The sequence below is a fragment of the Myotis daubentonii genome, chromosome 14 (genome assembly GCF_963259705.1).
Source record: "Myotis daubentonii chromosome 14, mMyoDau2.1, whole genome shotgun sequence".
Taxonomy (NCBI): Eukaryota; Metazoa; Chordata; class Mammalia; order Chiroptera; family Vespertilionidae; genus Myotis; species Myotis daubentonii.
Genome location: NC_081853.1, coordinates 2,678,744 through 2,706,190, shown reverse-complemented (window position 1 = coordinate 2,706,190; position 27,447 = coordinate 2,678,744). Strand labels below are relative to the sequence as shown.

General features: G+C 47.2%; 1 protein-coding gene and 1 pseudogene across 16 annotated transcripts in view; one reads left to right on the top strand and one right to left on the bottom strand.

Annotated features, from left to right (window-relative positions):
- FOXP1 (forkhead box P1) overlaps positions 1–27,447 on the bottom strand; it is a 487,040-nt gene that overhangs the window by 315,664 nt on the left and 143,929 nt on the right. The window lies entirely within an intron of this gene.
- On the top strand, positions 8,276–8,903 carry LOC132215347 (proteasome subunit alpha type-6-like; annotated as a pseudogene).

The following is a 27,447-nucleotide window of genomic DNA, read 5'->3' as shown; positions in this document are numbered from 1 at the left end:
TCCCACAGAGCTGGGCGCAGCCCCACGCCCTCCGAGAGCCAGGCTCTGAGCTCTCCTTAGACCTCGCTGTTCTCCCTTCCACCCGCATATAGTGCTCCTGCTAACGCAGCAATGACGCCACCTCATGCCACACCCTCATCAGCAGTTTCTCCTGGTAACCCGGGCCCCCATTCGATTAAAGGCACTTAATATATCTACTTACTTAGTTTCTTACTTTTTACTAGTAATTAGATATAACTCACATACAATATGTTAGTTTCAGGTATAACACTAATATACCTTCTTGAATAAGTAAAGTTGATTAATTCTGGTAAAGTTAATGCCAACAATTCTTTGGTTCCTTTATAAAAGCAACTTCTCGGTAAATAATCTTATTTCCTCTTCCCACTAAAGGTGATCAGCAAGGTGAAGTCAAGCAGGTCGTATCTGCATAGTATTTGTTCACAACTCTGAAGATATAAAAATGTTATCACAGCTGATATTTATGTGAATGAGGGAGATTTAATTTGAAGAAAAATATCTTATGCTCCCTTGAAGTAAAATCATCTTATTGTTCATAATACAGTGCAAAGAAAATAGAATGAACTAGGAAGCTATAAGGATTTAATCAAATAGCCTTCTTATAAATAAGAATTGAGATTCACTCTGCACCAAAAATGCAATTACCCTCCCCCCTCTAACAGTACCCTGATGTACTAGTAAACTGCACAAGATAAACGCTTTTAGGATCTAAGACATTGCTACATTAGGGCCTCAGATGAGCCTTAATGCCACTCCCGTCCCTGGCCTGTGGCTGCTACCCTTCACTTCCATAGTCTCCTCACATACCCGCCAGCATGCCCATGTCCACGCTGCCCCGCCTCCTGCAGGGCGGGCAGGCAGGCTGCCGGGGCCCCCGTGGCCCCCGTGGCGGCAGATTCCACAGTGGTGGTAACACAACACACCTGCTACCAGCCAACAACAGCCCGGACTCAAGGAATGCTGTAACTTCAGCGCCCGAAGGAACAGCCGCCCCTGGAAGCATGGAGTGACAAGGGCCACAGAGCATCCTCTGGGAGCTCACCTTCTCAGGAGCCCAGAACTAAAAATACCGGAAGAAACTTGTTGTTTACCGTGTAATTAGAGGTAGCTGGCGAATGTAATCAAGTCTTATGTTGCATAATTATGACCCGGCTGAGTCATCAAACTTCTCTGAGCCTCAGTCATTTCTGGGTCTGTAAACGGGGTACGGAGATGTGAGTGAAGGCGGCGTGGGTCCGGGCGGGACTGCACTTGCGTGTGGAGAAGCATGTGAACCAGGGAAGAGGCTGTTTTGGGCTCAGCGTCTGCCTTACAGTCACTTAGCCACGGTCGGTGGCCCACTGGGCGCCATCGTCCAGGTCTGTGCCGTCCGAAACAGTCGTCATTAGTGGCTATTTTAATTAAACCACTTATGGCTTTTTAAATTAAAGTGAAATGAAAACTAAAAATCCAGTTCCTTAGTTGTCAGCTGTCTAGTGCTCAAGGCCCCACGCACTGCCTGGCTCACGTGTGGCTCCATCTCGGACGTGCGGCCCCTTTCACCCTGGAAGGTGCTCCCAGCAGCTCTGGTCTGGAAGGAGGACAGGCGAGGGCGGGGGACGCTCACACCCGGGCTCCCCCAAGAGCTCATCATCTTGAGGAACACGTACGTTTTGTTTCTCTGCAGCAGAAAGGGGGCCAGGTGGGGCGAACCCCAGGCGCAAAGGCAAGGGCTCCTCACGAGGCACCGGAGTCCAGGGGTAGGGGTGGGGGGCGAGCATGCTCTTCCTGGGACGGTGACAGCTGCCAGGGCCTCAGGGGGCGGTGGCGCGGAGCCTGGATGGGTGTGGGGTCCAGGAAAGGCCTCCAGCCACAGGAGAGTGAGGACTTCCTGCAGGGACCTGCCATGGGAAGCGAGAGGGCCTTGGGGGAGTTTCATGGAAAGGAGCCATGCCCTGTGGTTGTCAACATGGGAGCCGCATGGATAGTGTGTGTGTGTGTTGGGGGGGGGGGGGTGTTAGAAGTGCGGAGCCAGTACCTGCCTCCCTGGAGCGGGCCCCTGCCCCGGGCGCTGCCCCATGTCCAGCCTCAGCCCTGCTCCCCAGGCGGCCGTGGCAGGGCTGAAGCCAGGAAGACAGCCCAGAGCTGGGCCCTGGTGAAGCTGGCTGACCCTGCTTGGGTAGAAGTTTCTAAGACGTCATTAACATGACCTGGAAATGAATCTGAGCAATCGGGGAAGGAAAACCAGAATCCAGCCTGTCAAGTCTGTCCTAGGGCCGAAGGGCCAGGGGCCTTTTCAGAGGTGCCTGGAGGGCAGGGCCAGGAGGGGCAGGGGCGCGGGTCTGGGGAAGCCGGGGTGAGCAGCGCGAGTGCCAGCAGAATCCCAGAGGAAAGGCTTCCCTCTAAACTCCAACCTCCCAGAACAGCGACAGGACAGGGCTTTCCATGGGTTAGTCCGCAGGCACACCGGTGCCCCTGTAGGCTCGCCAGCAGCCCAGGTGGCTGTTCTCATGGAGCCACCGGCTGCAGGGCCTCCAGCAGATCCTCCGACCTGGGTCTGGGCGTCCGTGTCTCAGTCACAGGGGAGGGGACTACAGCCAGAGGCTGCCGCGCAGTCGGGAGAGCAGAACTGCTGCACAGGCTTATGGAAACCTCTAGCGCGTGCTGACAGGGTGGAATTACATCTGTATTCCTAAGGTGACATATATGCACTTCAGATTTCCAAAAACCCATATACTGTCTGAAAATTAGACTCAACATTTTGTTTAGTCTCTGGTGCCACTGTCTTGGTTTTCCTTTGCAACGTGAGGCAAGGAGCAGCCCTCTCAGCCTGCCTGTCCGGGCAGAGGGCGCACAGCCCAAGGCCTGTCCGGGCAGAGGGCGCAGGGAGCGTAGCGCCCAGGGGAGGGCATCACCAGGCCCCGCTGAAGGGAGGCAGCCACTGTCTGGCTCCAGCCACTGGGGAATGTGAACCCAGTGTAGCTGCAAATTTTCACAAAATAATTTCAGAAACTGTGTTAGGTGTAATCTCCTCAGATTTAAATGCTGGCACCTGATACACATTATTTTAAAATGCTGTGCAGGCCAAACACAACAGTCCTGAGGTTGCCGTCCCATGGCTTCGAACCCTGAACATCAGAAAACAAGAAAGAAGCCCTCTTAGTTCCTATGACAGTTCTGCCCTCCAGTTTCGGTCTAAGTTAACTTTGACCAGCAACACTCGCCTAGGACCTAAAGCAACCGTTACACCAAGTGCATATAAAGACATTTCCTACAAAATGAGTTATTTCTTATGAAACATTTGTGTGGGGTTTCAATGGAGATGAGACCACCTGATAAATAAATTCTTTGTGTATCAGATACCAAATGGATTTTAACACTTAAAGACAAAATATGGCATGTTATACTCAGTGTATTCAAAACAGAAATACTCTTCTGAGAGGCAGTATTACTCGATTTGACCAAAAGGCAGAACAACAGGTCGCTATGACGTGCACTGACCACCAGGGGGGCAGATGCTCAACGCAGGAGAGGAGCTGCCCCCTGGTGGTCAGTGTGCTGCCACAGGGGGAGCACCGCTCAGCCAGAAGCTGGGGTCATGACTGGCGAGTGCTGCTGCGGTGGTGGCAGCCTCTCCTGCCTCTGCAGCAGCGCTAAGGATGTCTAACTGACAGCTTGAGGATGTCCAGGGAGCGGGCCTAAGCCATCAGCTAGACATTCCCCAAAGGCTCTCAGACTGTGAGAGGGTGCAGGCCGGGCTGAGGGACGCCCTCCTCCCCAGTGCACAAATTTCATGCACCAGGCCTCTAGTTCTTTAATAATGACTGTGGTGGCAGAGTGGGTGGTGTCTGGTGCCCCACACAAGACCCATGGCAGTTCCTCAGGAGGGAGAATGCATTTGTAAAAATGGAATGGGAGGAAGGGAGGGAGAGTTTGGGGTCAGGTATTGGGCACACGATCCCAGTTTGTCTAGTAAAATGCAACGGAAGCTAGAAAGGCTTTCTGGTCATGCTCACTAGTTGCATGTCTTAGGTGGGTAAATGTTAGGATACATTTTAAGCAAATCCCTAAACCTACTGAAGTTGGAAGGAAGAAAACAAAGGCTGTGCGAGTTTGGAAAGATGGGCTGTGCTAGGCTGTCGGGTATAAGAGGGCCCGGAGGAGTTCTAAACCTGGAGGAACCTACAGAAGGAGGTGGGAAGAGGCGATAAACCAAACCAGTCAGAGCAGCAGTAGGAATAGAAGGGATCATTAGAAAGCAACACTTTCTGTGTACGAGGCACAGCACTACACTGCTCTGGTTTCCACTTAACAACGAGGAAAGTAAGGTCCAGCAAGATAAGTAGGTCCCAGTCATACAGGTAACAAATGGCATATCATAGATTGGAGTCCACCGTCCACGCGAGAAGCCAATGTCTCAACCACCATGCTACACTGTCTCCCAAAGTTAGAGACAACAGGGCCACGTTGAAGAAAAGAGGAAAAACCAAACCAGAGGTTAAAACAAAGGATGGCTTCAGAAATGCTGTGAAGGGAGGGCTCTCAAAAATCAATGCAGGAACAGTTGAAAGGGAGGAAGGAAGCCATGCTGTCACTCACAGAGAGAGGCAGGGCTGACTCTTGGGATGAACCAGATCTCCCAGCTGCCACAGAACTGAACCATCTACACTAATAAAAGAGAAAAATGGTAATTGGCGTACAACGCTACCCTTTTCATTGGCTAATCAGGGCTTTATGCAAATTAACTGCCAACTAAGATTGGCAGTTAACTGCCAACAAGATGGCAGTTAATTTGCATATGTAAGCACAATGCAGGGAGGCGAAAGGGAAAGCAGGAAGAAGCCCCCTGCCACTGACAGTGATCAGAAATCCAGGGGGGAGCTAAGAGCAGGGGGGCAGGGCAAAGGTGGCCCCGGGGCCGCCTTTGCCCTGCCCCCCCGCCATGATCGGAGAATCAGGTGCCTTTGCCGCCCTGGCCAGTGATAGCAGAAAGTAGGGGTGGAGCCAGCGATGGGAGCTGGGCACGGTCGAAGCTGGCAGTCCCAGGAACTAGGGGTCCCTTGCCTGGGCCTAAAGCGAAGCCCACGATCGCGGGGCCGCTGCAGCTGTGGGTCCCTGCTGCCCGGGCCGGACGCCTCAGCCAGAGGCGTCCTGCAGGGGCAGGGGCAGAGCCCGTGTAATCGCGGTGCCCCCCGCTGCCACTGCAGGTCCCCGCTGCCCCGGCCGGACGCCTAGGCCAGAGGCGTTAGGCCTGGGCAGGGGCGGAGCCTGCAACCGCAGGGAGCTGGGGGTCCCCTGCCCAGGCCTGACACCTCTGCCGGAGGCCTCAGGCCTGGTCAAGGGGCCGATCCGGTGATTGGTGATCAGAGGGTGATGAGGGTCAACACCTCTGGCTGAGGCATCAGGCTTGGGCGGGGGGTGGAGCAAGTGATCAGAGGGAGATGGGGGTCCCCTGCCGAGGCATGATTCCTGGGCCAGAGGCCTCAGGCCTGGGCGGGGGTCAGAGCCAGTGATCAGGGGGAGATGGGGGTCCCCTGTCCAAGCCTGACACCTCTGGCGGAGGCGTCAGGCCTGGGCAAGGGGCCGATCAGGCGATCGGAGGGTGATGGGGGTCTACGCCTCTGGCCGAGGCATCAGGCCTGGGCAAGGGGCAGAGCCAGCAATCGGAGGGGTCTGGGGGTCCCCTGCCCAGGCCTGACGCCTGGGCCAGAGGCATCAGGCCTGGGCTGGGGGCAGAACCAGAGATGGGGGGAAATGAGGGTCCCCTGCCCAGGCCTGACACCTCTGTCAGAGGCATCAGGACTGGGCAAGGGGCCGATCCTGAGATTGGAGGGTGATGGGGGTCAACGCCTGAGGGCTCCCAGTATGTGAGAGGGGGCAGGCTGGGCTGAGGGACACTCCCCCCGCCCACACACACCCAGTGCACGAATTTCGTGCACCGGGCCCCTAGTCCTATATAATAAAAGGGTAATAAGCAAATTGACCCTATGGCGGAATGACGGGAACGACTGGTTGCTATGATGTGCACTGACCACCAGGGGGCAGACGCTCAATGCAGGAGTTGCCCCCTGGTGGTCAGTGTGGTCCCACAGGGGGAGTGACGCTCAGCCAGAAGCTGGCTCATGGCTGGCCAGCGCAGCAGCGGTGGTGGGAGCCTCTCCCGCCTCTGCGGCAGCGCTAAGGACGTCTGACTAACAGCTTAGCACCCCCCCCGCCCAGGGAGCGGGCCTAAGCCGTTAGTCAGACATCCCCCAAGGGCTCCCAGGCTGCCAGAGGGCTGTCTGACTGCCAGTTTAGGCCTGGTCCTGGTAGTGGGCCTAAGCTGGCAGGTGGACATCCCTGAGGGTCCCGGACCGTGAGAGGGTGCAGGCCAGGCTGAGGGACTCCCCTGAGTGCATGAATTTTCGTGCACCAGGCCTGTAGTGTTTAAATATGTACCCACAGACTATGAAATCTGACCACCAATCAATTTCTCAAAGTTATAAGTAGAGCAATTGACTTCCTAGAAAGAGCAGTTCAATTCTATGAGACATGAGTGTGTTTACTGATAACACACCGGCATCTTAAAGTACCTCTAACCTAGCTCTCACTCTTTTGTTCATTATAATTAGCTCTTTCAAATCAGCTGCACATATATGTTTATATTTTTATGACCAAGATGCAAAAAATTTTTCTCAATAAGAAATGTCCTCCCAGGACCTCCTCCCATCCTTCTGTACATGAGAGAAGGCCATGCAAGTGCCTCAAATCCTGGTATTTAAAACTGCGTCAGAAAGTCCACTCACCAGCACTAGGAAGGTCCACAATTATTTTTCATTGGCGAAATAAGTAGATTCAAGACAAATGACAGCTGAAAGATTGTGTGTCAATACCTAAGAGCCTCAGGCCTTGAGAACTACTGGAGGCCTGGAGCTCAGTGGTACTAGGAAAGAACCCTGTCACATTTCAACTAGAAAGTTGGTCAAGTCTGCCATCAAAATAGTGTTATTTGCTCCTCAAAGTAAACCTTCCATATGAGATACCTGCTGGAGTATGTGTGCAGCGGAGAGGGACTTCAGGCCTCACACCAACAAGCTGTAGGCTTCTCCGGGTTTGCTTCCAATACCGCTCTGTCCCTCTGGCAGAATTCCGGATAAAGCTTGCATTCCACACAGTTGCCATGGGGCGGGGAGGGTGTGAGAGGAGGAAATGTCACCGCTGTCCACTGCTATGACAGCAGCTTCCATTTTGCCCAGGAGACTCTGACAGTTTGGAACGGCCAACGTGGCTCATGTCGGTGCCCAATTACCTCACCTGTGGCCAACGAGCATCAGCAGAACGTGACCTCAGCAACCCACTTGGTGGCGATGGTTGAAACAGTTGGAATAAATGATCCAGCCAGACACTGATCTCTCCTTCCACAAAGTCTAGCCCTATTACTGTCACAACAAATGACCACAGCACATAACTATCAATAATTTCTTTACATGTAAATGGATTCAACTTGCCTACCAAAAGACAGGGTGGCTGAACGGGAAGAAAAACAAAACCCATCTATATGCTGCCTACAAGAGACTCAATTTAGATGTAAGGACACACTGATACTGAAAGTGAAGGACGGGAAAAGGTATCTCATGCAAATGGAAACCAAAAGAAAGCCAGAGTAGCTATATTTATATCAGACAAAATAAACTTTAAAACAAAGACTGTAGTAAAGGACAAAGAAAAGTGTTACATAATAATAAAAAGTGTCAATTACAAAAGAAGATATAATGTTTATGCACCCAGCATAGGAGCACCTAAGTATATAAAGCAAATATTAACAGCCCTAAAGGGAGAAATAGACAGCATTAATAAACACTAGGGGACTTTAACACCCACCTTACAGCAAGGGATAGATCATCAGACAGAAAATCAATAAGGAAGCATCGACCTGAAATGACACGCTAGAGGATTCCATCCAACAGCAACAGAGGACACAATCTTCTCAAATGCATATGGGACATTTTCCAAAACAGATCATAATTTAGGCCACAGAACAAGTCTAAATAAATTTACAAGAATTGCAATCATATTAAGCATATTTTCAGACCACTATGGTATAAAACTTTTCTTTCTTTGCACAAAGAAAACTGGGTGCACCTGCTATGGGAGCTAGGGGCCCAGAAACCATGCCCGAAGTAGTGGGTGCACTAACATGTCCCAAGGACGCAGGCTGGCTGTGACCACCGCTTTATCGTTTTTCCCGGAGGGTCAGCTCTGCCAAGTAGAATATGCTTTTAGGCTACTGACCGGGATGCCGTACATGAGTACCAGTCATTGTCAGAGGGAAAGACAGTGCAGTACGGTCACACAGAAGATAGCCGACAAATCATTGGATTCCAGCACAGCGACTCCCTTATTCATAACTCCCCTATTTGGGAGCCAAAATCATTGGCCGTGATGACAGGAATGACAGCTGACAGCAGACCCAGGTACAGAGGGTGTGCTGTGAGGCATGGCTGTGAGACTCCTGTGGACATGCTGAGTAAAAGAACTGCTGATATGTTCCAGGTCTACACACCGAGAGCTGGAACGAGGCCTCCGGGTGGCTGCCTGATGTTACTGGGGACAGATGCAGAATAAGGCCTCAGGTGTGCAGGTGTGACCCTGCAGGTTACGACTGTGGGTTTAAAGCCACTGCAGCAGGAGTTAAACAAACCAAGTCAATCAACTTTCTTGAGGAAAAAAAAGTGAAGAAGAAATTTGCTTGGGCATTTGAACAGACAGAGGAAATTGCAATTACATGCCTGTCTACCGCTCTATTAATTGATTTCAAACCTTCAGAAGTTGAAGTTGGAGAAGTAACTGTTGAAATTCCTAGATCCAGGATCCTTACAGAAGCAGAGATGACGCTTACCTTGCTGCTGCAGCAGAGACACTGAACATTGCAGTTACTTTACCAAATCCATGATGCACTTGCCTGTGTGTTTGGTAACAACAGACCAACATTATGGAGGCTCCTGGACTGAAAAAGGGACCGCTCCCATTCCTCCTGCCCTGGAAATGGTTAGGACTCTATATAAATTAAAAAAGTGTGGGATTATTTTTGCAGGTGGGGGGATAAGGGGGGAAGAAAACTGGAAAAGTCACTAATATCTGAAGATTAAGCAACATGTTACTGAACAATTAATGGGTCAAAAAAGAAATCAAAAGAGCAATAAAAAGTATCTTGAGGCAAATAAAAATGTAACATACACAATTTATGGACACAGCAAAAGCAGTTCTAAGAGAAAAGATCATGGCAATAAATGCCTACCTAAGACACAAGAAAATCTTAAATAAGTGACCTAACTTTAAACCTTACGGAACTAGAAAAAGAAGAACAAAGGAGCCTAAATGTAGTAGAAGGAAGGAAACAATAAAGATCAGAGCCGAACCCTAGCCAGTTTGCTCAGTGGATAGAGTGTCAGGCCACGGACTGAAGTGTCCGGTTTCGATTCAGGTCAAGGGCACGTATCTCTGTTGCAGGTTCCATCCCAGCCCTGATTGGGGCACGTGCAAGAGGCAACCAATTTGATGTGTCTCTTTTTCTTCTTTTTTTTGAAAAATGAAAAATGTTTCTCTGTCTCTCCCCTTCCCTTCTACGTTTTCAAAAATCAATGGAAAAATATCCTCCAGTGAGGATTAACCAAAAATAAAAAAATAAAAAAAATTAGAGCACAAATAAATAAAAGGGATTAAAAAGACAATAAAAATATTAATGAAACTAAGAGCTGGTCCTTAGAAAAGATATACAAAATTGACAAATTTACAGTTAGACATACCAAGAAAAAAAGAAACTCAAATAAAGAAAATCAGCAATGAGAAAGGAGATTTTACAACTGATACCATCCTATATAATAAAAGAGAAAAATGGTAATTGGCGTACGACGATACCCTTTTCATTGGCTAATCAGGGCTATATGCAAATTAACTGCCAACTATGATTGGCAGTTAACTGCCAACTAAGATGGCGGTTAATTTGCATATGTAGGCACAATGCAGGGAGGCGAAAGGGAAAGCAGGAAGAAGCCCCCTGCCACTGACAGTGATCGGAAACCCAGGGGGGAGCTAAGAGCTGGGGGGGCAGGGCAAAGGCGGCCCTGGGGGCGCCTTTGCCCTGCCCCCAGCCATGATCGGAGAATCAGGCGCCTTTGCCACCCTGGCCAGTGATAGCAGGAAGTAAGGGTGTAGCCAGAGATGGGAGCTGGGCACGGTTGAAGCTGGCAGTCCCAGGAGCTAGGGGTCCCTTGCCTGGGCCTAAAGCAGAGCCCACGATCGCGGGGCCGCTGCAGCTGCGGGTCCCCGCTGCCTGGGCCGGACGCCTAGGCCAGAGGTGTTAGGCCTGGGCAGGGGCAGGGGCGGAGCCTGCAACCGCGGGGAGCTGGGTGTCCCCTGCCCAGGCCTGACACCTCTGCCGGAGGCCTCAGGCCTGGTCAAGGGGCCGATCTGGTGATTGGTGATCGGAGGGTGATGAGGGTCAACTCCTCTGGCCGAGGCATCAGGCGTGGGTGGGGGGCGGAGCCGGGTATTATGGGGATATGATGGTCCCCTTGCCCAGGCCTGAAGCCTGGGTCAGAGGCGTCAGGCTTGGGCGGGGGGTGGAGCAAGCGAGTAGAGGGAGATGGGGGTCCCCTGCCCAGGCATGATTCCTGGGTCAGAGGCCTCAGGCCTGGGCGGGGGCCAGAGCCAGTGATCGGGGGAGATGGGAGTCCCCTGTCCAAGCCTGACACCTCTGGCGGAGGCGTCAGGCCTGGGCAAGGGGCCGATCAGGTGATCAGAGGGTGATGGGGGTCTACGCCTCTGTCAGAGGCGTCAGGCTGGGCAAGGGGCCTATCCTGCGATTGGAGGGTGATGGGGGTCAACGCCTGAGGGCTCCCAGTATGTAAGAGGGGGCAGGCTGAGCTGAGGGACACTCCCGCCCCCCCCCCACCCAGTGCACGAATTTCGTGCACCGGGCCCCTAGTAAACACATAAAGGATCATAAGAGACTACTCTGGATCAATTACATGCTAACAAATTGGACAACTGAGAAGTGCATAAATTCCTGGAAACCTAGATTTCACCAAGACTGAGTCATGATGAAATAGAAAGCTCCACAGACCGATTACTTGTAAGGAGATTGAATCAGTAATCAAAAACCTCCCAACAAACAAAAGGGTAGGACCAGACAGATTTACTGGTGAATTCTAACACACACTCAGAAAGGAATGAAGAGTAATCTTTCTCAAATTCTTCCAGAAAAAGAAGAGGAGGGCACTCTTTCCAGCGTATTGGATGACGCCAGTATTATCCTGATGCCTAACGCAGACGAGGATGCCACAAAAAAACAAAACTACAGGCCAATATCCCTGATGAACAAAGATGCAAAAATCCTCAAGCAAGTATTAACAATCTGAATTCAACAGTACATTCAAAGGATCTGCATCACGACGAAGTGGGATTTATTCCAGGGATGCAAAGGTGGTGCAGTAGCTATACTCCGTCAATGTGCTGCACCACGTGAACAATGAGGATAAAATCACATGGTCATCATGAGACGCGGGAAAAGCACCTGACAAATTCAACAGCCCTTTCTATTTTTTTAAGGGTCTATGTGTCTTTATCTTCCTGTAGCCATTTACTTGTTTTCATTTAAGGCATTTGTCTGAGTGGGTCATTTTTCAACATCCTTTTATAATTGAAAAAAACAACACGAAAAACAAAACCTCTCAACAAAGTTGGTATAGAGGGAACAGACCTCAACATAATAAAGGCCATATATGACAAGGTGACAGCTAACATCAGACTCAGCAGAGAAAAGGTGAAGGCTTTTCCTGTAAGACAAGGAACAAATCAAAGAGGCCCACTCTTACCACTTTTGTTCAACACTAGAGGCCCCATGCACGAAATTCATGTGGGGGGTGGAGGGGTGGCGTCGCTCAGCCCAGCCTGCACCCTCTCGCAATCCAGGACCGACAGCTCCTAACAGCTCACCTGCCTGCCTGCCTGATCACCCCTAACCACTCGCTTTCCTGCCTGATTGCCCCTAACCACTCGCCTGCCTGACTGATCACCCCTAACTGCCTCTGCCTCGGCCCCCACCATGGCGGCTTTGTCCAGAAGGATGTCCAGAATGACGTCTGGAAGGTTGTCTGGTCTAATTAGCAAATTATGCTTTTATTATTATAGTTAGTATTGGAAGTCCCAGTGAGAACAATTAGACCAGAGAAAGAAATAAAAGCCGTCCAAATTGGAAGGAAAGAAGTAAAACTGTTGCTATTTTCAAATTACATGATATTATATATAGAAAACCTGAAGACTCCATCCAAAAACTGTTGGAACTAATAAAGAAATTCAGTAAAGTTGCAGGATACAAAATTTATACACAATTATCTGTTGCATTCCCATGTACTGATAATGAACTATTAGGAAGAGAAATTAAGAAAACAATCCCAGCCCTGGCTTGAAGCTCAATTGGTTGGAGCATGTCCCATACACCAAAAGCTTTCAGGGTTGGTTCCCTGTCAGGGCACATGCCTAGGTTGCGGTTCAATCTCTAGTTGGGGTGCATACAGGAAGCAAATGATTGATCGATTAAATTTTCCAGGAAGTAAAAGACCTATATACTGAATATTAAAAGATATTGATGAAAGAACTGAAGACACAAATAATAGAAAAATAGTCCACATTCATGGATTGAAATAATATTGTTAAAATGTCCATATCACCCAAAGCAATATACACATTCAGTGTAATACTATCAAGAATCCAAGGGCATTTTTCAGAGAAATTATAGAAAATTGGCATGGAACCATATAAGACTATGAATACCAAAGCTAAAGGCATCCTACTCCCTTATTTCAAACTATATTACACATCTAATTATTATGGTAATTAAAACAATATGGTACTGGCATAAAAACAGATACCTAAATCAACGGTACCGAAAAGATAGCCCAGAAATAAATGCACTCATATGTATTTAGTTTATGACAAAGGACCCAAGCATATACACAGGGGAAAAAACAGCCTCTTCAATAAATGGCAACCCACAGAAAGAGAGGATATAGTTGCAAATTATGTATCTGAGAAAGAACTACTATCTGAAATATATAAATAACTCATACATCTCAAGAACAAAACAAAACAAAAAAACAATTCAATTAAAAACAGGCAGAAGATCTGAATAGACATTCTCCCAAGAAAATATACAGGTGGCCAAAAGCCACATAAAAAAGATGCTCTACATCATAAATCAACAGGGAAATGCAAATTAAAATCACAATATCACCTCACACCTGTTAGAATGGCTAATATATATTTTTTTAAAAAGCAAGAAATGACAAATGTTACTGAGGATGTGGAGAAAAAGGAACTTTTGTGCATAGTTGGTGGGAGTGTAAACTGGTGCAGTCACTACAAAAAAACAGCATGGAGTTTCTCAAAAAGTAAACAGTAGAACTACCATATGTATTTATCTGAAGAAAATGAAAAAACTCATTTGAAAAGATATATGCTGGGTTATTTACAACAGCCAAGACATAGAAGCAACCAAGTGTCCATCAATGGATGAATGAGTAAAGAAATTGCAGTATACAAATATATACAAAATATTATTCAGCCATCAAAAACTAAAATCTTGTCATTTGTGACAACACGAATGGAACTCAAGGGCATTATAGTAAACGAAATAAGTCAGGCTAAGAAAGGCAAATATTGCATGTTTCTCTTAAATGTGGAATCTAAAACAACAACAACAAAACCAAGCTCATAGATAGAGAGAACACACTGATGGTTGCCACAGCAGGGGGTGAAGGACTTGGGAGAAGTGTTTGATTTTTTAAATTTAAATAAATCAAGTTATTAAGAAAATAGAGGTAGAGGTAAAAGCAGAGTTTTTGAATCTTCCCAAATCCTCACATAAAAACAGAACTGCCTAAGGCTAAAGCCGAAAACCCATGGACATATTTACAACAAAAGTGGTAACAGGCATTACCTCAAACAACAAAGTACGAACAAGTGTGGAAAAGCTAACACTGATTGCCCTGGCCAGTGTGGCTCAGTTGGTTGGAGCATTATCCCATACACTAAGGGGTGGCAGGTTCAATTCCTGGTCAGGGCACATGCCCGAGTTGTGGGTGTGATCCCTGGTCAGGGGTTGGGCGTGTGCCCAATCTCAATTTCTCTCTCTCCCTCCCTCTCCTCTCTCTCTCTCTCTCTCTCTCTCTCTCTCTCTCTCTCTCTCTCTCTCTCTCTCTTCCCAATCTCTCTGTTATTAAGAAAAAAAAAATAGCCAACACTGACCACAAATCTTACAGAGCAGCAGCCTCTGTTGTAAAGAAGCAGAGGGAAAACACAGGGCAACTGAAGGAGCTGAGAGACCCGCCCGAACTGTAATAAGTACTAAATAAAAAGTGCGATGAGCCTATTTACAACAGCAGTGGAACCTGGGGAAGGTGATGCCTAGTCTAATAAGGAGTCAGTGTGAGAGACTGTTTTTGAGCACGGAAAAAACTTACCTATAGAACTAAGATTAGAACAGGATTAACAGGGAAAAGTATACCACAAATGGCTATTTGCACTAAAAAGATAGACATAATAAGCCATTCAAAATAATAGAGATTAGGAATAGTATGTTCTTGGTAATCATAACTGGAGATTGTAGTATGTGCATTGTTATTCTGGAACTGTTGCACGTATCAGTTGGAACAATAAGCAAATTAGTAATTACATACTCTAAGTCTGTCATCCCTATACTCCTGAGAATCAGGATTCTCAAGCAAGGAACAATGGAGACAAATATCTATACTAATAAAAGGGTAATATGCTAATTAGACCGGATAGACCAAATGTCTTCCAGACATCATTTAGATGTCCTTCCTGACAAAGCTGGGGCCCGGGCGAAGCCACCTGGAGTCCCGGGTACCTGCGACCGGCCCTGGCAAAGACAGCCCGGGTCCCGGGTGCCTGTGGCCAGCCATAGGGAGGGAAGCCCGGGTCCCGGGTGCCTGAGACCAACTGAAGGAAGGAAGCCTGGGTCCTGGGTGTGGGGGGCGAAGCAGAGGCAGCTAGGGACAATCAGGCAGGCAGGCAAGCAGTTAGGGGCGATCAGGCAGGCAGGTGAGCAGTTAGGGGCGATCAGGCAGGGAAGCTGTTAGGGGCGATCAGGCAGGCAGGTGAGCAGTTAGGGGCGATCAGGCAGGGAAGCTGTTAGGGGCAATCAGGCAGGCAGGTGAGTAGTCAGCGGTGATCAGGCAGGCAGGGAGAGGTGTTAGGGGAGATCAGGCAGGCAGACAGAGGCAGTTAGGGACAGTCAGGCAGGCAGGCAGGCAAGCTGTAAGGAGCTAGCTGTCCCGGATTGAGAGAGAGATGTCAGACTGCTGACAAACCGGCAGTCAGACATCCCCCGAGCGGTCCCAGATTGTGAGAGGGTGCAGGCTGGGCTGAGGGACCACCTTTCCCCCACCATGCATGAATTTTGTGCACCAGGCTTCTAGTGTAATAGATAAGCTGACTAAAAGCCCTCTACTCCTGAATATGAAGTGGAAATAGTATGAATTCATGAGACCTAGACACAATGACCAATTCAGCAACAATGAGCATTGTTAGCACTGAGATAATTGTCTTGAAACACAAATTTCCACTAAAAGAAGCAAAGTGGCCAATTTCAATTCTCAGGCAAGAAATATAAGGTGAGTCTGAGACATTTTGTCCCAGCAGTAAGCCAAGAAGCGATGAAGACCAGTGGGATCATCTCAGGAGGACAAGGAGTCAATGTAAAGAAGTTCCACAATCAGCCCTAACCAGTTTGGCTCAATGGACAGAGCATCGGCCTGCGGGCTCAAGGGTTCCAGGTTCGATTTTGGTCAAGGGCATGTACCTTGGTTGCAGGCACATACCCAGTGGTGAGTTTGCAGCAGGCAGCTGATCGATGTTTCTCTCTCATCAATGTTTCTAACTCTCTATTCCTCTCCCTTCCTCTCTGTAAGAAATCAATAAAATATATTTTTAAAAAAAGGAGTTCCATGATCAGATGAATAATTTGATCTTCAGTTAAAAATAAGAAATTCCATGGATTAAAACCAACTAATATTTAAATTCATGATTTGGAAATATATTAAAACTAGAGGCCCAGTGCACAAAATTAATGCACAGGTGGGGTCCCTCCACCTGGCCGGTGATCAGGGCCAATCGGGGCCAGGCCGATCAGGGCCAGGCCAGAGAGGAGGCAATGGTCGCCAGGCCAGGCACAGAAGGAACGTACGCCAGATACCGATGCCACCATTGTCGGCACCCCCTACCACACAGCTCCCTGCCCCACCCCTCCTTCCCTCACTGCCACATCACCACCACAGTGGCCAGCCGGGGGGCCGATTGGGGCCTGCTGAGTGGGGGGAGGGACAGGGAATGGGAGGTTGGCCGCCGTCCCAAAGGAGGGAGCCGGCCCTCTACCCCCCTGGGAAAGGGGCCACAACCACCACCACCCATCCCCAGTTCCCTGTCCCATCCCGGGGGCCTGCCAGCCGGGGGGAGGGATAGCAGGAGGTTGGCCGGCCGGGAAGGTTCACTGTGGGAGCGCACTGACCACCAGGGAGTAGCTCCTGCATTAAGCATCTGCCCCCTGGTGGTCAGTGCACATCATAGCAACTGGTCATTCTGGTGGCTTAGGCTTTTATATATATAGATGTACTGGTTGCTTTCAGAGGGTGACATGAAACAAATTCATTAGTTTTAAAAAATGTGGACAGTTGGAAAGAACCAGGCATTTGTCCTCTATTTCTTTTTCTTTGGTAATCCTCACCTGAGGATATTTTTCCACTGATTTGATTTTCAGAGAGAATGGAAGGGAGGGGGAGAGACACAGAGAGAGAAACATCAATGTGAGAGAGACACATCGATTGCTTGCCTCTGCACACACCTCAACTAGGGCCAGGGATTGAGCCTGCAACCAAAGGTACATGCCCTTAACCTGAATCAAGCCAGGGACCCTTCAGTCCTCAGGCTGACCCTCTATCCTCTGAGCCAAACTTTTTCCTTTTTCTAAAATAAATTGTTATGGATTTCAGAGAGGAAGGGAGAGAGAGAGATAGAAACATCAATGATGAGCGAGAATCATTGATCTGTTGCCTCACTGAGGATCAAGCCTGCAACCCAGGCATGTCCCCTGACTGGGAATCAAACTGTGACCTCCTGGTTCATAGGTCAACACTCAACCACTGAGCCATGCCGGCCCGGCTATCCTTTATTTCTACATAAAGAGTTTCACCAAGTAACCAAAGAATAGGTGGCAATTACAAACGTATTCCAGCTAATACAATAGAATTAGAATATCACCATTTTGCAACTCCCAGTGAATTACTGGATCTAGGCAGTGAGCATTAATGACTGTTAACACTACAAAAAGAAAGAATAAGGGAGTATGTCCCTTCTGAATGAAAGAACCATCACTTAGAGTCCTGCCAAGGGATCAAACGTGAGCCTCTGAGCCCAGCTGCCGAGGTGCAGGAATGGAGAAGACGTGAGAGGCAGGGGACGGGCTCTGGGAAGCTACCGCTCAAGAGAAGAAGGAAGAGAGAGAAACTTGTACATTAAGAAACTTAGAAGACATGTCAACTTTTACAAAATGTGCAGTACTAAATTATGGTGTCTATGGATGTACAAGTACCTAATAAAATAATCACGTGAAATGATTCCTATAGAAGTCCTGGTTACCTCTGGAAGGCACTGGAAGTGGGATATGGCACCTGAGGGGCTGACAAAGTTTGGTTTCTTGACTTGAATGGTTGTTATGAATGCTTACCCCCCCAAATACATTACACAACTACATTTATTAGAATTTATCTCAAATACACGAATATTGGCTATTTCTTGATGCCATGACAAAGGGCATACACACTTTCCAGATGGGAGATGGCTAATGTAAAACCCTTTTACAGCATTAAGTAGCAGGAGCCCAAGAAGTCCATGGATCTGATTTAAAAGTGCTATTCTGTGATACAAGAAACTTTCATCTCAAGGGCAATGTAGCTGTGCTAGAAAAGTTTAATAAACTCTTCCTGGCTACGGATTGATAACTGATCATTTTAATCACTGTTAACATTTGTTAGACGAGAGAAGGCAAGGCTATGGCAACATAAAGTAGCAGAGTCCCTGCCAAATGGAAACTCCAAACAAGGCACCTAAGACACAGGGCTGAAGTCCACGGAGGAGCAGTAACTGGGGGCCCTCCGGCCACGCACCTCACCCCGTCCTACCGTCAAGCTCACCGCAAGTGCGAGGAGGAAGCTCCTCTGAAGAGACTTGAAGGAGGTGTATGAAATGGAACGATGAAAGCTTGGCCAGTGGAGTCATAACATGCTTTCAAGCAGAGCAAATGACCTAGAGAAATGGGAGGCAAGATGTTGACAGGTCAAAATGGGACCTACAAAATGTTACACACAGAATGGAGGGCCTAAAAATAAAATAATTTAAAGGTAAGAATAGAGAACCTCAAAGAACAAATGTACAAAAAGGCAGGGGTATCCACTAATATCCTTCCCTCATTGGCAGGTCAAGCATAATAGCTATTGAAGAGGACAATTATTAAGGAGGCATTTTGAATAAAGTAGAAAAAAGAGAGGGAGGAAAGAAACACCCTAACTACAAAATTCCCTCCCCACAGGGTCTTTAATCACCAGGGAGAAAATCAATATTTTCTGTGAAATGATGTAATCAATGCTAAAGCATGATGAGGAAAAATACAGGACTATGGGACCCGTGCTCCAGCACCAACAAGAGGGCACCCAGGTGCCTCAGAGCCGGAGGGCGTGCCAATCAGAAGGGTCCACCAGGTCCTCATGTGACGTGCTACCCAAAGGACAGGCTCACTTACGTCCCAGGGGAAAGCCGCCTGCGTGGAACATGATGCCAGGTAGGGTCAGGGCAAGTGAGAAGAAGAGAGACAACAGTCAATAGGGCCTCATTCCCCACTTTGCCGTCGGAGCTCTTCAATCTCAGAAAGGCCAACGTACACTCTGTGTCTGGTGTGACCCAAACACTCCGTACCGCTCTCCCCATCTTCTTCTGTCGAGAAAGATTTGGCCACTGAAATCTATTATGATGTCAAAAGGTAGCTGACAACATCAAATGCATCCCGCTGAGTTGACGCCACACATGGCTAAATGTACAACAACAGCAGTTACCATAAAACTGTAAGAACTACAAAATTAACCAGTGATTCCCAGTTCATTGACATAAATCATGGTAAAGACGTGGCTAACTTCCAAGCAGCTTTACCACTGTTTAATTTGTCAAAATCTATCAAGAGCGTGGCAACCACAACCTGTCCTCTAGGTGCACCGTCATCCCCACACTGAGATCAGCCTGGGTGCAACCCCGTCAGACTGCGTCATCCAAAGGCCCCATGAGGGCTCTGCTCACTGCTTTCAACTCCTCTGGGTGTCAGCATCCCACTCCTGCAGAACACCATTCTGACTCTCAATTCCTGAAGAGCATTTAAAAGTTGGCTCTAATTTTGTGAGATATGTCTGTCTGCTTTCAAATTAGTTCTTCATTATAGTGTTAAGGTTCCAATTGGGCTCAAATTAGCAAGATTTTCTGTTTACTTCAAATTGGTAAACCAAGAATGCTGGCAGCAGTACGGTGCGAGAGTGGTGAGCTGACGGCTGCTGGGAAGCTCAGAAGGTAGGGAGGCCACAAGTTAAAAAGAAACAACAAAAACAGTAATTCCTTTCTCAGAGAAACTGAAGATACAGAACCTCCTGGCTTCCTCCACCAACAACCAACCCTATGACATATGCTCCCAGGTGACAGAGAAGGAAAATGCCTTTAACATGTACAATCTCTTCTGAAAAACCGTATCTCACTCATAGTGAAGTTAGAAGCATGGCTAACCGATTTCACTGCTCATTGATAAACACCGAAATGTGGTTAAGGATAACAAAATGGCTAAAGAAATAAAGAAATCAAAGACAAATGACTTTTAAAAATATATTCAGTGAGGAATTCTCTTTTTACATATGTGTGTGTTTGCCCCACCCCCTGCTTTCTCATTGACATATGTCTAGAACAAATTTAACATACTGCTGCAAAGGAAAAAAATTCAATGTTTGGCCATAATACTGCTAGCAAAACAATCAGCAAGCAGCATCACTGTCCACGTGGGAGCTGTGTGTGCACCGGAGCCGAGGCAGGGAGTTCCAGCTCCGGACTTGCCCTAATGCAACGACTGTAGGAAGACGCTTGATAGACACTAAGTAAATCTAGCATATACTACTTGTGCCCAAATTGGTTTGTTTCACGTTTCTGTGTTTGGGCAGAAAAGCAATTTCTCTCTGACAGATGCACCTGGAGTTTGCTGTGTGGCCCACACACAGAATGGGCAGTAGAGCCATACATTTAGGAACAACGAGAAAATTCCATTTTATTCTAATTTTCTAAAAAAAAAAAAAAAGGCATATTTTCCCCATGGAACGTGTTTGCATTGGGTGAGTCCATGTCTATGGAGCCAGTGAAGCACAGAGGTGGAACACTGACTTACAGCAGGGAAGGCAAAGCCCTTTGCCCTCAGTTGGACTCTGCTGACTGCCACAACAATAAAATACATGAGCCACCACCCTTCACTCCTCTTTGCCTGCAAATATGGCCTAAACACCTCTATCAGTGCCAGAGCTGCCCCATTATAAAACCAAGCTTTTCCATTAGTGTATAATTTTTAAATCCTAAAACTGAATGAAGTCCTGGAAGCAGGAACATAACAAGAGTGCTCTTTGTGGTTTCAAGAAAGTCTTCACCTACAAAACAGGGTCCCTGACCAGAGAAACAGACAATTCAACAACAATAGCTGGAGACTTCAGTACTCCACTAACAATACTACCTAGAACTAGGGACTAGGGAGAAAATCAACAAGAAAATAAAAGACACAAGCAATATCAGGACAGATAGACATCTAGCAGACACCTAGCACATACCTACAGACATCTACCAGGCACCTACAGACACCTACAGACATCTACCAGACACCTACAGACACCTACAGACATCTACCAGGCACCTACAGACACCTACAGACATCTACCAGACACCTACAGACACCTACAGACATCTACCAGGCACCTAAAGACACCTACAGACATCTACCAGGCACCTAAAGACACCTACAGACATCTATCTACCAGACACCTACAGACACTTACAGACATCTACCAGACACCTAAAGACACCTACAGACACCTACAGACATCTACCAGACACCTAAAGACACCTACAGACATCTACCACACACGTACAGACATCTACCAGACACCTAAAGACACTTACAGACATCTACCAGACACCTAAAGACACTTACAGACATCTACCAGACACCTACAGACACCTACAGACATCTACCAGACACCTACAGACATCTACAGACATCTACCAGACACCTACAGACATCTACCAGAAACCTACAAACATCTACAGGCACCTACAGACATCTACCAGACATCTAGCAGACACCTACAGACCTACAGACACCTACAGGCACCTACAGACATCTAGCAGACACATACAGACCTACAGATACCTACAGACATCTAGCAGACACCTACAGACCTACAGACCTACAGGCACCTAAAGACATCTAGCAGACACCTACAGACACTCGGCAGACATCTTTAGAAAAGTCCACCCAACAACAACATGATATATTCTTCTCTAGCACACATGGACACTCTCAAGATAGACTATAAGCTGGGCCATAAAACAAACCTCAATAAATTAAAAATTACTGAAGTAATACAAAATATAGGCTCTAATTAAAATGAATTAGAATTAAAAATAAATAACACAAAGAATTTGAGAAATTAACAAACATGGAAATTAAACCACACATTCCTAAATAATAGACAGGTCAAAAAGACACAATAAAACAAAAATACTTTGCGATTAATGAAAACAAAGACATAGCATACCAAAGCTTAAGAGAGTCTAGGTAAAGCAGAGTTGAGAGGAAAACTTGTAGCTATAAACATCTTTATTAAAACAGAAGAAAAATTTCAAATAATTTGAGTGAATCAACCAGTTAACAGATCTACCAACATATCCTAGAGCTTGATTCTCCAGTCATAAGACCAAGCAAATTTATGGCTTTAAAAGATAGATTTTCTGAATTTGAGTCTAGTAGTTTTTTTGCTACACAAATAACTTGGCTTATATTTACACTAGAGGCCCGGTGCACAAAAATCTGTGCACTTGGGGGGTCCCTCAGCCCGGCCTTAGCCCTCTTGCAGCCCGGGAGCCCTCGGGAGATGTCTGACTGCAGCTTAGGCCCGCTCCCCTGCGGCTGCCTCTGCAGAAGGCATTGTGCCAGGACCAAGACCAGGGCTGCGCTGCCGCCTCTCCTGCCACCTCTGTGGAAGAGGAGGTGCGGGACTGCCATGGCTGGCCTGGCGGCACAGGCTCACTGGCCCCGCTCCCCACCCACTGATCATTCCGGCAGGTCATTCCCAAAGGTGGTTCCACCATCTGGTCCAATTAGCATATTGGCTCTTTATTATATAGGATGCTGTAAGCCAGTAATTGTTTGCCTTCCCATTGCCATTCTCCTTTTCAGATGCACAGTGCCTCTCCATGCACTCATCAGGCATTATGAAAACCATCAAAGTCTCACCATCTCTCTTCTCAAGAAACCATTTACTGAGAGACTCCCAGGGAGGTCTGACTCCCCGAGGTCAGGGCGGGGGCATGTGAGGGGGGGCAGGAGGGACACGGTAAGGAAGGGCATTGAGAAGGAAGGGAAAATGTTAGTCCCTAAATAAGCTGAGCTACAGCAGACCATGAGACGGTGGGACAGAGACCACCCTCGTGTTGGGCAAGGGATCTAAGAAGGCAGAGCTGTGGATAAACTGGATTTCAACAACAAACAGACCTTGATTCAAGTGTAAAATCTGCCATTTTAAAAATTAATTTTGAATTAACTGTAGACCTATAGGAAGTAGCAAAAATAGTATAGAGTCCCATATCCCTTCCCGCCCTCCTCCGGCCCCCCATGGCATCCCCCTGCCAGCACCTTCGCAACAGGAGCCTGGCCCTGGCATGCATGTTCACGGGGCTACAGTTCTGGTTTGTCTCAGTTACTTTTTCTACAGCCCCAGGCGATTCAACAGAGCGGCCTCTCTGATCCTCCATTTGCTGACCTGGAACACGAAGGCATTAAGAGTAGCAACTGCAGAGTGTTCATCAGGGTTCAGTAAGATCGTGCTAGTGTGCTGCTCCCAACAGGAGCCGGCACAGCGAGACCCTGGTCACTTGCAGGGCTACATTATTAAGCCAGGCTTTTGGGATTGCTAGTTCTGCTGATATATTTGGGGGCCCGGCCTACTGCCCACTACTGTAGCGATATCATCGGCCACTATTTATAGTTTGACAAACCCAAAGGACCAAACCACGGAAGAAACCAGGACACACAGCCTACTCTAAGGACTGAAGGGAAGTCGAACTCAAATTCCTTCTCGGGTGCGCTCAGGCCCCGATGTTTTCAACTTCGTTTTTCCAGCAGAGAAATGACTCAGGTCCTATTGACAATGCCTTTTACAGCCTTTGGGGGAAAGCAGTGAACCATCATCTAAGAATAATCTCGTACTTTAAATAGCTTTGCTTCCCCTTTTTGGGGAGTGAGGGGTAGGCTTTGGGGTTTTTCCTTCATATAAGTTTTTAAATCTTAATTACATTTTTTGAATCAAACAAAATGAAGGCAAGCCTGACTCCGCCCGGCCACAGTTCCCGGACCTCCTTGTGGCCACACTCAAGGGAAGCAGGGCTCTTGGAAGGGTGAGCTCTTCAAGGGGCTGAAGGAGCCCTTTGCGCACAGTCCGCGCCAGGCCCTCCCTCTGGGCTCCGTTCTCTCCCAGAACTGCCTGTGAGCCCAGCCCGGATTCCTCCCCTTGGGCGTGCCAGTCCCCAGCAGGCTCCTGGGCCCACCCTCCTTCCCAGGAGCATTTAGGGCACAGGTGTCTGGCACGGGCAGAGGGGGCCTTTGCTGGGTTTCCCCCAGCTTTGAAATGTTCAACCTTGACAGTGAATGAATTGGAAACTTTAAGGGGTTTTTTTTGGTTCTATATTTTTTTATCCTAATTTTTTCTTTTTGCAAATTGGCTACATTTTCAAAGCCTGCCATCCACAAACGTTCTGAAACACTAAAATGTCTGGAATGTTATGCATTATTTGGAATCACTTAAAAGGACAAACAATATGTCTGCTAATCAGCCAAGTGGCCAGAGTAGACATCTTTGGTCATTTTACTTCTCAGAGCTCTCTTCCGTTCTCTTAAAGTCAGACCAAGTAAGAATCGGATTTGGATAGTTTCAGCTTTGGTGTCAAACCCATGGATCTCCCAAGGTATCCCTCAGCGCTAACCAGACCACAAGGAGGTAAGTGAACAAACGGAGAACTCAAGCCACTCCAACCACCACATATTATCAGTGAAGTGGCCTATAACCTTGGTTTCCCAATCTCAAGATTTATTTTTAATTGGATCAAAGAAAAGACTTGGAGTTGTAGAAAAACAACTGATTTTTTATTTTATAAAATACACCAAAATGACCAAAACCCGATTTTCCACCTGAATTAAAAAGATGGCTTTAGTTTTGTGAGCCATGGTCCCCTGCCCAGTTGTAGCTCCCCTTTCCCAACTTGAACATGCTTCCCTGAATAGGACTTCTTTTTCCTCTCCTGCCTCACGCACAGTCCCTGCTGCTTCTGGCAATGGAAGGTCCACAAGGGCCACCCAGCGCTCTCACTCCAACAGGGAGCTTCCCAGGAACAGCTGAGTTCTGAGCTGCCGCTTCCTTTCTGCTGCGAACAGCACACAGCACTCTCCCTGGGGGAATTCAGGAGAGATGGGGGGGGGGGGGGGGGCGGCTCCTGAAACACCTATCAGAACCATGAATGGCAGGTGTGGGCAGGGACCATCTAAAGGTTCACGGCCACTCAGTGCTTGTAAAAAACAGGAATTGGCAAAAAAAAAAAAAAAAAAAAAAATATATATATATATATATATATATATATATATGAGGAGTGAGAGGGTACAGTGGGCCCAATACACAATAAGAAAAAGCGCTTTTCAAACACAAAATACGAGGTAAGAAGATCCCTTTTATTTCAGAGAAAGCCCAGCAAAAACCTAACTCCCAGACTGAGAAGGTGAACCTTTCCATGATTAAAATCCTCACTAGAATGGCCATCAGGCCTATATGAAAGCCTTAAAAATTTAAGGAGGGGCTGACACGCTTAGGCAAGAAAAACAAAAAGAGGCTTGCACATACCATATTGGTTTCCATGAGGAAGGGCGAACGCCAAGAACAGTATAAGAATGAAGCACTCACATAATAGATCACTGTGAGCAAAGCGCTCCTGCAGCTGTTGGCCGCAGTGATCTAAGCCTCGCCCTGGAAAGGCTGTGTGACTGGAGCCATGATATATAAAGTAAGACCCACGCGCCAAAGCTCTGGTTTAGCCAAGAAAACGTGGCTGTTTTTGTTGGGTGGAAGAGGCCGTTTTCTCACTGAGCAAAGAATCACAGTAAACATCTGTTCACCATGCCACAGAACGGATGACTGTTCACCCAGGTTCATTTTAAGGAATAAGTGTAATTAATAAACCACACAGTTGTAGAGTCCACCCTTCCCATAAGTCAGCCTGCTTCTCTCCACACACCGTGTGCTAAAGAAGTGCTTCATCGAGAGAGTTCGCTGATGCTGCCGTCCACACGTCGTGGGGACCACTGATGTGGGATAGGAATTTTCCAGGATGCTTAACAATACCAGCGGACTTCACTCCTGATCTCGCTCCTTAGGCACCCGTTTTCCAGAGGGTTCTCTTGCTCTATTGGCAACACCTTATTATAATATGTGTATCATTTAGGTAACTAAGTCCCCATTTTTAAACACATGTACATTCTAATGCAGTGATGGCGAACCTTTTGAGCTCGGCGTGTCAGCATTTTGAAAAACCCTAACTTAACTCTGGTGCTGTGTCACATATAGAAATTTTTTGATATTTGCAACCATAGTAAAACAAAGACTTACATTTTTGATATTTATTTTACATATTTAAATGCCATTTAACAAAGAAAAATCAACCAAAAAAATGAGTTTGCGTGTCACCTCTGACACGTGTGTCATAGGTTCGCCATCACTGTTCTAATGGGTTTACCTCACATGTAAAAGTCCCAGAGTACATCTCTCTGTCAAACTGCCTCTTTTGAAAATGACTATAAGAATCCACATAATCCAGAATGGCTTGGGTCTCTTAAAACTCCTTATATGGTTGGTTCTTTTAGAAGAAATGGGGAAGTAGGGAAACTGAATTACTCAGGCTGACTGTCACTCAAACCTGTCAAGTCAGAGCTCAAAACATCTCTTTCCCTGGATCAGCCAGCTCTGAGCCTCCACAGTGAGAGTCCCCGGGATTACTTCTAAATGTTCCCAATTAAGAGAACAGAATCAAATTCATAAAACCTCAACTTCCATCCGAGTTCAACAAAGCGCTGCTTATCTAATGAGCAGGGTCTTCTAGACTCAGAAAAGCCAGTTCTGCATAAACTAGATGCTGCCACTTAATCAGGCTAAAAACGAAGGCCCCCTATTTCTGACTTATGGCCGTGCCAATACGATCCATCAACAGGACACTAGTTCCCTTGAATCTAGAACACAGTAATCCTTGAAGGTCAGACTTCAGTGAGCCCATTTATTTACTTATTTATTTATTATTTTTTTAATTTCTTTATTGATTAAGTTATTACGTATGTGTCATTATCCCCACATTACCCCCTACCCCCCCTCTCATGCTCTCACACCTCTGTTGTCTGTGTCCACTGGTTAGGCCTATAGGCTTGCATGTAAGTCCTTTGGTTGATCTCTCCCCCTTACCCACACCCTCCCCTACCTTCCTCTGAGGTTTGACAGTCTGATCAATGCTTCTCTGTCTCTGGATCTGTTTTTGTTTCTTACCATTTGCCACAGCATGGATGGAACTGGAGAGCATTATGCTAAGTGAAATAAGCCAGTCAGAGAAAGATAAATATCACATGATCTCACTCATTTGTGGAATATAATGAACAACATAAACTGATAAACAAAAACAGTGAGCCCATTTTTAAAATAAATGTTAAACTCATCAACTCCATCTATTCCAATGGCTGCAATACTGGACAGGGTCCCGGATACTGGACGGCTCTGAGAGCAGTGAGGAGCCTGGGGGTGGGAGACGCCAGTGTTCTCACTTTTCTAATCAGTCTTCAACAAATACCGATTAAACACCTGTTGGTGCCAGCTGCCGAGTTCTGTGTGTGTGTGTGCCCGTCGATGTACACGTGTGGGTATGTGTGCACAGCAGGGAGGAAGTGAAGAGTGAGGTGTCATCTTTTTCTTTTTTAAATTGATTTCAGGGAGAGGAAGGGAGAGAGACAAAAACATCAATGAT